This window comes from Mustela lutreola, chromosome 1 (assembly GCF_030435805.1).
Source record: "Mustela lutreola isolate mMusLut2 chromosome 1, mMusLut2.pri, whole genome shotgun sequence".
Classification (NCBI taxonomy): domain Eukaryota; kingdom Metazoa; phylum Chordata; class Mammalia; order Carnivora; family Mustelidae; genus Mustela; species Mustela lutreola.
Window position 1 is genome coordinate 8933993 of NC_081290.1, and position 11122 is coordinate 8945114.

The window sequence follows — 11122 nt, forward strand, 5'->3', positions numbered from 1 at the left end:
CTATTAGTTCTGCATGTACATTCTATACTGAAAGAAATAAAACCACATAACTGTTAGTTATTTCTAAGTATTCTGTTCTTCAAGCTTTTAAAATCTTATGTTTAGTTAGTCATCAAAGGATTCTGGAATGCAAGTAAATGTAAATGTTTAAACCAGGAGTTATAAATATGGCCTACAGAATCTAGTTTCTAAGTAAATAGGAAACTATCTCCAATGACTTTTAAACGTTTTCCCATTTTTGTGGAAGAATTTCAGAAAGAGAGTGTCCTTAAGAAAATTGCATCATATGGAAAGAATAATAATATTCTGATCATTTAAAAGAGAAAAATAACTCAATTGAAATATAAATATTACTAGAAATTATTAAATCTGAGTTTTAATCCCTTTTGTCCTGTGCTTTGTTTTTTTTGTTTTTTGTTTGTTTGTTTGTTGACAGGATAGACAAGCACAGTTGTTTTGTTTTTTAAAGATTTTATTTATTTATTTGACAGAGATCACAAGTAGGCAGAGAGGCAGGCAGAGAGAGGAGGAAGCAGGCTCCCTGCTGAGCAGAGAGTCTGATGCTGGGCTCAATCCCAGGATTCTGGGATCATGACCTGAGCCGAAGGCAGAGGCTTTAACCCACTGAGCCACCCAGACACCCTGAAAAGACATAGTTTTAAAGCATATGAAGCATCTCCTTGGACTAGTCCCTCACTTCCTTGTTACCTTAATCATAATCTTAAACTTATGCCTTTCTTCTATTCTGTGGATTCCAGAAGCTTTTCAGCAAGTCATTCCAACCAGGTTTCTCTCTGGCTGGCCAACTTCTTACTCCGGTCCTTAATGCTGTTTCCCTCTGGAACAGAGCACTACCTCCGAATTACCTTCTCTTAGAAATAAAGTGGAACATACATAAAATGTGAAAAAAAATGTCTAATAACAGCCTCAATATTTTAACAGACACTTTACAGAGACAACCACTGAACCCAAATTCACTCCAAAATACTAGAAATTTGGATCCATTTGGAAAGAAAAGTGGAGACAAGAGAATCTTTTCTTAGCCTTCTTCCTACTATCCTACGGACACGTGCAGACCCTCACTATCATGAAGGGCCTGGACTACTGTGTAAGGCATACAGAGAAGTAGACAAGTAGAAGACCCCAAAGCATGAACTAACTAGCTGAAACACTTAAGTGGTTTAATTTCTTAATTTCTTATTCACTTGTGAAGGTACATTACCCATTAAAAACAAGAAAATAAACTGTCCAAAATGTGTAGACTTTCATGGGTGTTTCTTTTTTTTTTATTTTAATAATTTTTTATTTTTTATAAACATATATTTTTATCCCCAGGGGTACAGGTCTGTGAATCACCAGGTTTACACACTTCACAGCACTCACCAAAGCACATACCCTCCCCAATGTTCATAATCCCACCCCCTTCTCCCAAACCCCCTCCCCCCAACAACCCTCAGTTTGTTTTGTGAGATTAAGAGTCCCTTATGGTTTGTCTCCCTCCCAATCCCATCTTGCTTCATTGATTCTTCTCCTACCCACTTAAGCCCCCATGTCGCATCACTACTTCCTCATATCAGGGAGATCATATGACAGTTGTCTTTCTCTGCTTGACTTATTTTGCTAAGCATGATACGCTCTAGTTCCATCCATGTTGTCGCAAATGGCAAGATTTCATTTCTTTTGATGGCTGCATAGTATTCCATTGTGTATATATACCACATCTTCTTGATCCATTCATCTGTTGATGGACATCTAGGTTCTTTCCATAGTTTGGCTATTGTGGATATTGCTGCTATAAACATTCGGGTGCACGTGCCCCTTTGGATCACTACGTTTGTATCTTTAGGGTAAATACCCAATAGTGCAATTGCTGGGTCATAGGGCAGTTCTATTTTCAACTTTTTGAGGAACCTCCATGCTGTTTTCCAGAGTGGCTGCACCAGCTTGCATTCCCACCAACAGTGTAGGAGGGTTCCCCTTTCTCCGCATCCTCGCCAGCATCTGTCATTTCCTGACTTGTTGATTTTAGCCATTCTGACTGGTGTGAGATGATATCTCATTGTGGTTTTGATTTGTATTTCTCATGGGTGTTTCTAATGTAAATTTAGAAAGTTGTAATGTGATCCCAGTATCAGCTGTCCCCTTATCTCCCTCCATAGGCCAATATTCCCCACAACACCACTGAGACCTCACAGAAGACAAGAGGAAGAACATTCACATTATAAAAACCACACTAGATGACCATCTTTGGCTTGTTCCATCTCTAAAGTCCCTCCCTCCAAAACTCGCATGACAGAAGGATTCCTTTTTCTTGTGGTACAATGCCTTTTCTCACGGTACACTGGGACTGTGAAATTTACTTCAAATTTTTACTATGCAGTTTAATTCAGCTCAATGCCAAATGCCAACTTCTAGCTCCAAGTTCAAACACACAGATCCATATAGATCTCCATGCCACATGGGTCAAGTTGGATGAAATTATCTTTAAGAACTCTTCACCTTGAACATTCTCTGATTCCATATTCCCACTGTCTCATTCTTATAGAATGAGAAAATGGCCTGACTGGTAGAAGGTAGAATGAATATATCAAGTTAAAGAATTGGGATCCAAATTTGAGAATTCGTTCATTGCTGACCTGCCCAATGGCTCCTCAGGCATAACCCTCTATCTAATTCAGGTTGACATTTTTTTTTAATTTTTTATTTTTTATAAACATATATTTTTATCCCCAGGGGTACAGGTCTGTGAATCACCAGGTTTACACACTTCACAGCACTCACCAAAGCACATACCCTCCCCAATGTTCATAATCCCACCCCCTTCTCCCAAACCCCCTCCCCCCAACAACCCTCAGTTTGTTTTGTGAGATTAAGAGTCCCTTATGGTTTGTCTCCCTCCCAATCCCATCTTGCTTCATTGATTCTTCTCCTACCCACTTAAGCCCCCATGTCGCATCACTACTTCCTCATATCAGGGAGATCATATGACAGTTGTCTTTCTCTGCTTGACTTATTTTGCTAAGCATGATACGCTCTAGTTCCATCCATGTTGTCGCAAATGGCAAGATTTCATTTCTTTTGATGGCTGCATAGTATTCCATTGTGTATATATACCACATCTTCTTGATCCATTCATCTGTTGATGGACATCTAGGTTCTTTCCATAGTTTGGCTATTGTGGATATTGCTGCTATAAACATTCGGGTGCACGTGCCCCTTTGGATCACTACGTTTGTATCTTTAGGGTAAATACCCAATAGTGCAATTGCTGGGTCATAGGGCAGTTCTATTTTCAACTTTTTGAGGAACCTCCATGCTGTTTTCCAGAGTGGCTGCACCAGCTTGCATTCCCACCAACAGTGTAGGAGGGTTCCCCTTTCTCCGCATCCTCGCCAGCATCTGTCATTTCCTGACTTGTTGATTTTAGCCATTCTGACTGGTGTGAGATGATATCTCATTGTGGTTTTGATTTGTATTTCTCATGGGTGTTTCTAATGTAAATTTAGAAAGTTGTAATGTGATCCCAGTATCAGCTGTCCCCTTATCTCCCTCCATAGGCCAATATTCCCCACAACACCACTGAGACCTCACAGAAGACAAGAGGAAGAACATTCACATTATAAAAACCACACTAGATGACCATCTTTGGCTTGTTCCATCTCTAAAGTCCCTCCCTCCAAAACTCGCATGACAGAAGGATTCCTTTTTCTTGTGGTACAATGCCTTTTCTCACGGTACACTGGGACTGTGAAATTTACTTCAAATTTTTACTATGCAGTTTAATTCAGCTCAATGCCAAATGCCAACTTCTAGCTCCAAGTTCAAACACACAGATCCATATAGATCTCCATGCCACATGGGTCAAGTTGGATGAAATTATCTTTAAGAACTCTTCACCTTGAACATTCTCTGATTCCATATTCCCACTGTCTCATTCTTATAGAATGAGAAAATGGCCTGACTGGTAGAAGGTAGAATGAATATATCAAGTTAAAGAATTGGGATCCAAATTTGAGAATTCGTTCATTGCTGACCTGCCCAATGGCTCCTCAGGCATAACCCTCTATCTAATTCAGGTTGACATTTTTTTTTAATTTTTTATTTTTTATAAACATATATTTTTATCCCCAGGGGTACAGGTCTGTGAATCACCAGGCCTAAACACTTCACAGCACTCACCAAAGCACATACCCTCCCCAATGTCCATAACCCCACCCCCTTCTCCCAAAACCCCTCCCCCCAGCAACCCTCAGTTTGTTTTGTGAGATTAAGATGGCCAACAGACACATGAAAAAGTGCTCCATATCACTCGGCATCAGGGAAATACAAATCAAAACCACAATGAGATATCACCTCACACCAGTCAGAATGGCTAAAATCAACAAGTCAGGAAATGACAGATGCTGGCGAGGATGCGGAGAAAGGGGAACCCTCCTACACTGTTGGTGGGAATGCAAGCTGGTGCAGCCACTCTGGAAAACAGCATGGAGGTTCCGCAAAATGTTGAAAATCAGGTTGACATTTTTAAGAAATAAAAAGATCTTTTAAACTTGCCTTATTACAAGTAAAATGACACTTTCCTACATCTTTTTATCATTTTTCCATTCCAAGAAAAATATAGCTAATGTCTGAAAGCCATGCTTATTCATTCTTCATATATGTTAACACCCAACAGAATCTATAACATATAAATTGAAATTGATGCTAGTAATTCTTCTCTCATAATAACATCTATGGATGGAAATCAAATAAATGAATACACTACTGAGAGTTTAAAAGTGCTTAGTCTACTCATATTCTATATTTTTCCAAACATAATTGAAGAGACTTACACCTAAAAAGAGGTTAATTTAAAGTTACAAAACTGGACTTTTTAAAATCTCTCACAAAACAACAAAGGTTGAGTAGCTAAAATATTCCTATGCTAAAATTTCAGTGGATTATACACCTAAAACTAATGTAACATTGCATGTCAGCTATACTTAAATTTTAAAAACTAACATGGGAGATGAATGGATAAATAATACATGATACATACATGTGTGTGTGCACATATATGTATATATGTGGTGGAATATTATTCAGTCATAAAAAAGAGTGAAATCTTGCCATTTATATGACATGGATGGAACTAGAGGGTATTATACTAAGTGAAATAAGCCAATCAGAGAATCATAAGTACCATATGATCTCACTCATATGTAGAATTTAAGAAACAAAGCAAACAAAGGGAAAAAAGAGAGAGACTAAGAAACAGACTCTAAAGAACAAATTCATGGTTACCAGAGGGGAGGTAAGTAGGGGATGGATGAAATAGGTGTTGGGGTTCAAGCAGACATTTGTCTTGATAAGTACTATGTATTGTGTAGAATTGTTGAATCATTGTATCACACACCTGAAACTAATATAACACTGTATGTTAAATATACTGGAATTAAAACAAGAAACTTAATTTATTTTTTTATTACGTTATGTTAGTCACATACAGTACGTTATTAGTTTTTGATGCAGTGTTCCAAGATTCACTATTTACATACAACACCCAGTACTTCATGCAATACGCGCCCTCCTTAAAAAACTAAAATAACTAACAACAACAAAAAAACTTCAGTGGACCAAGTTTAGAAAGTTTTCATTAAAGTGTGATTTTTTTTTTCTTGATGTCTTCTAAAGCTTAGAATTTGTTAGATGTTTTATAATCTCCCAGTGCTAGATTCTAACCAAAACTTCTCTGACCCACCACCCAGTTAAGCCTTGAAAGTTAAGTCTTGAAATTCTCACCAACTTTTCAAGTATCTGTGTATGGGCTAACATTAAAAGTGATTTTTTTAAGTGAATTATTTGATTAAAAAAAAACTCGTAACTCTTAAGAAATGTATTTAATAAATAATTGGACTACCTTTTTTTTAAAGAGAAATTCACTTGTAGCATGATTGTAACAAACCAGATAATGTAAATGTTTTCAAAATGATTTTTAAATATAATTATTGTATATTTTGAATTTTTCAAAATTAGTTTTTCATTATATAGACACTGAATAGAACAAAACTCTTTTACTAGAATAATATTTACAGGACTAAAGTTTTTGTGTATAAATATTGTTCATTTAATAATAATTTATTGCAACAAAAATATGCATTCAACTTGCATAAAGAAATAATTTCACTAACATATGATGTCAATAGTGGCACTCTGTTCAAAACACTTGATTTAGTTATGATACATGCAGTATATTTAACATCAATAGCTTAAATTATAAGACAAAATACAAATAATTACAATTTTAATTAAACTTTACTTATATATTCTCACTAAATATTCAATCACTAGAATTATATGAATTAATCTCATGGCATTTAATGTCTTAAAGGCAAATGGCTCTTACTGATGAGTCCAAATTTCTCTTTGTGGTTACATGGAAAATTGGCAAAAAAATGCACATCAAGAAAGATGGTATCTGAAGCAAACATTGTCCTGGCATCAACAAACCCACTATTTATTTAAGAACACCGGTGTTCCTGCTGACAGGGCACAATCCAGGAAATAAAGTTTTATGTCTATTTTAAGTAGCACAATCTAGTCTTTCATTCATGCAAAAAAGGTATCGACCACTGACGGTCAGGTATTTGCTAGGTTATGTGGACACAAGAGATTAATAAGACAGTGGCTGACTTCAAGGAGCCCACAGTCTAATAAGGGAGACACACATAGAAAGGTAATTATAACACAATATTGTAAATCAGTTTATGTAGGGTAAAAGATACTTTATCCTGGGGTGATAAAGTAGTAGCAGAGATGCTCTAAACACAAAGGCCATCTCATGAATAAATAAGATGTGTGGGCCCTTAACCTCTTAACTAACTGTAACTCAACAAACTGCATTTGCATTCTCTCGGTTCATTTTTGCTTGTGAAGTAACTCTTCCCAAAGGAATGGAGTGGGTAGGTATAGAACTAAAGGAAATAAAGAGGGTAGGAACATATGTAATTTCTAAATGTTTGATAAGAGACCAAAGAGCAGAAAGCAAAGAGGCCCCAATTTAGAATATGATGGAAATTTTTGCAGGAGTAAGAAAGAAAAGAAAGGCAGACCAGTAGGCAGAAAAGAAAAACAGAATTTGTAATTATTTGGATTTCCAAGTAAAGCTAAGGATGAGATTGGCCATTTTAATATTACAAGCATGCACAAAAAAATTGTTCTTATGGAAAATTACAAAATATACATAGGAAAACAGTTTACCTAAGATGATTGACAAAGCTGTAGAACACCTAAATATTTAGTGATGAAAAATTGTTCTTGATTCAAGACCTATTTATTTAACAATACTATGTGCTTAGAAGTCTGAGAGGGATGTTCTAAGGATCTAACTGTTAAGCTGAGAATATTTTAAACAGACATAAAGAATGAGGGTAGGAAATAGCCTTCCAGGCACAGAGGACATCATGTGCAAATGCTTGAGGCAAGAAAAAACATGAAAAAAACTGAGAAACTAGGCAGAGTTGGAGGGAAGAACTGTGTGAGATGAGATATGAGATTAGATGTCTAGCTACAGAATTTTTGTTTTACTCTGAAAGTAATGAGAAGAAGTTGAATGATTTTATTAGCTCAATTATAAAATCTAATTAATGCTTCAGAAAGATTACCTTGGCTCCAGCATCGGGAAGAGACTAGGGAGGGCAAGCATTTATTTGGGAAGACTAGTCAGGGAACTAAATCAATAATCTTAGCAACAGATGGTAAGATCTTGAGTTACATCAATGATGTAGAAACAAAGACACGTGGACAGACTGAAGAGATGTTTAGGGGCGGTACTGGCCTTGGACCCAAGCAAGTAATCCTCTTCTCTAAAAAATCCATGCTTTAGGAGGCCTCCTCTGGCTGTGTTCTGCCTCGGGGGACATAGCGTCTATAAAACCAAGGGTATGTGCCACCAAAACCTGTCTTCCTCCTTTCCTGAACCATGGTACAGTCACCCAGACCCTAGAACTCCCTGTCTAAAAAGGCTGAAATTTTTTGAGAGCCTAGAGGGTCTCTAACATGAGTACATCCTTTCAAGGGCAGACCAAGTCCCTAATGTTTTTACTTCTAGGCCTGAAGTGGCCAAGAGACAACTGTTTGGAGGAGGTATGGATAGAACTGGGACATCTGAGGAGGCATTTCTACATGAACATAACTGAGGTCTCTTCATACTATAGAATGAAGCCAGGGGTAGGCAGAAAGGAGAGATGGGCCACATGTTGGGGCTCATTCCTCCCAGTACAAAATTCCAAGAAGATAAAATTAGCAGGATTTGGTGGATTGAAAATAAGCTGTGAGAAAAATCAAGGTGTTATAATGATTTCTAGCTTTCTGCCTTGTATAATTCAATGATTATGGTATGACTCCTGGTCTATGGCACATTGGACAAAGATCATTAATATGATTTAGACATGTTTGATTTCAGACATCTTTGAGACATCTAAGAAGAGATGCCAAGTAGATGGCTACAGAGTCTAGAATTCAGTGGTGAGGCCTAACCTTAGAATATAATTTGAGTCATCAAGCACTGCAGGATTGAGATAGCCTGGGGAGAGAATAACATGAAACAAGGAGACACCCATTATGAAGTCCTGAGAAATACCAAAGATCAAAGACAATTTAAGAAACAAAAACTTTCTGTCCAAGAGGTATACCAGGTCTATTTAAATAGCCCAGTGATATACCCTGTTGGCCTAGGAGCTACATTCATTGTCCAGAATGTTGCTCAATTCTCAGCATGTGCCATACAGCTGGCATTTCTTTGCCCCCTCCATCCATATCCAACCATGTCCAAAGCCAATACTAACTCACATTTATATTCTTCTGTATTCAGTTTAGTTTAAGCAAATTTCAAATATGGAGTTCAAATCCCAAAATCTTTCCAATAATTCAACCATCCTGTGAAGCAAAGCCATCTGGAGAGAAACTGTCGGGGCCACTGACCGCATGGGTGCCGCTGCTTCTTCACTAGCCAAATGAAACGGACGGCTATGTTAATCTAAATTAGTCCATGTGTAAGTTATGCTTTGGTTCAATCTAACTACAACTTAAAATTCTAAGTACTCTCCTGGGAAATATAACATATGAAATGTGTCTACCAGGATGAGAGGAGAGGATAAGAGGATCATTCCTTTACTCGGTAGGAAAAATCTGGCTCAATCAGACATTAATACAGGCCTCTTTCTTTTTTAAACTCAAACATGTTTTATAGGGAAAAAGATCCTATTGCATACAATTTCTATTATTATTTGTTATCCACACTCTGTGGTATGTACAACTAACTTATTCATATGTTAGAGTCTATTTGTAGCCATGATCATCTAGGAAGAATTTCTATATCCTGTGAACTTTAACTTATCTTGACACCTAATAGCACAATCCTAAATCTATATTAGCTTGTTCCTTATCACCAGAAATTTCTGCAATCCATCAACTACTATAAGGTACTGGTTTTCAACTATCTTTAGAACAGTTTTTCAAACAAGGTCATGAAATTAATCTAGAGTATCATGGCCAGTATTTTTTAGTAAAATAAAACGAATTGAGTGGGTCAGAGTGCATTATATATAGTAGGATACATATTATTCTGTGAAATTTTTGCTATATACATCCATATTAGGTCACTGTGTAGAATGTACTTCTTACTGTGGTCACTGTCAAAAGACTTAAAGATCCTTTCTTCACCTTAAAATCTACTTCAAATAAGCTCAGTATGTCAGTATGTTCAGAATCAATTTGGCATTTTTCCTACCAGGACTCCCAATCTAATTCTTTTCCAATTTTGTCCATGTGGCTTATTATACCGTAATTCTCCATGTCACACATTTTATACTCTGATAGTAATTTTAACACCTCTTTCTCAATAATCTCAAGTATCCAGTCTGTCCCTCGATAGTTCTGATCCATCCTCCAAAATCTCACATTTATCCTTATGCCAGGACAGGTACACACGTTTGGTTCAAGCAATCACCAAATCATGCTTGAGTTATTACAATAAACTCAACTAACATACATACCTCAAGTCCCTGTCGACTCTCGCTAATCCTAAAATTTTCCTTTCCCTAAAATCTTGTAAAGTTTATTTTAAATAAATTCCAGGTTTCTTTTCCTAGTATTCAAAATGTTCAGAAATCTGTTTAGTTTATAATATCCATAAAAGCAGAGGCTCTATCATTCCCCATCACTGCAATGTCCCCAGTGGATAACACATGATCTGCATATAATATGTGTTCAATAATATTTGTTGAATGGATGAGGAAATAAATGAACAAATAAATGAAGAAACAGTCTCCGGTATCATATTTTCTCTTTCTCTGTTACATGTCAGGTCCTCCATTAAGTCAGTGATATTCACTGTAACATTTTTGCAAGCCTACAAAGTATCAAAGTATGCAACACTGTATAGGTGAGAAGGCTGTGCAAGGTGCGGAGAAGTCATCCCCTTGGTTTCCTAGAATGCAAGTTCATTTCCAGACCAAAGCATCTGCGTGCTAGGTTGTCTCCCACCATGATGGTTGCCCCTTGCTTTCTATTTATAGAAATCCTCCTCCTCTTCAGAACATAACTCAGAACATTCTCTCCCTAGTCTCATTCTTTTCACTCTCTTCTGATAATCTCTATTATTTTTTAGTTCTTAGTCATATCTTTTATATTTGTATGGTTTTATTAAATGTTAATTATTTTATAAGAATAAGGATTTTCTCAATTCATTGTATTCTTGACAAAATCTCAGTTTAGTATTAGACACTTAATAGATAGTTGTTAAACCCATGAATTAAATCAAATGAGTAAAAATTGCCAAGTTAATATTTTGTGGAAAACACTAAGGAAGTTTATTGAATATCCATCTCTAGCAGACTGAAGGTTCATGTAAGTAATCACATGCACTCTTGGCATGCCGTAGGTACTCCACAATTATTCGTTGCATGAATGAATGAACAGTCTCCAGTCCAGTGTCCACCAAGTCCTTGATATCCATGAAAGCATAATAAAAGTTCATGAGCTTATCATCAATATTGCAAATAATAGCAATAGAAAGTTTATGTTTATTCGTGGTAAGGAGACAAATGCAAAAATCTCATGTTACAAAGAGTACAGCGTAAAC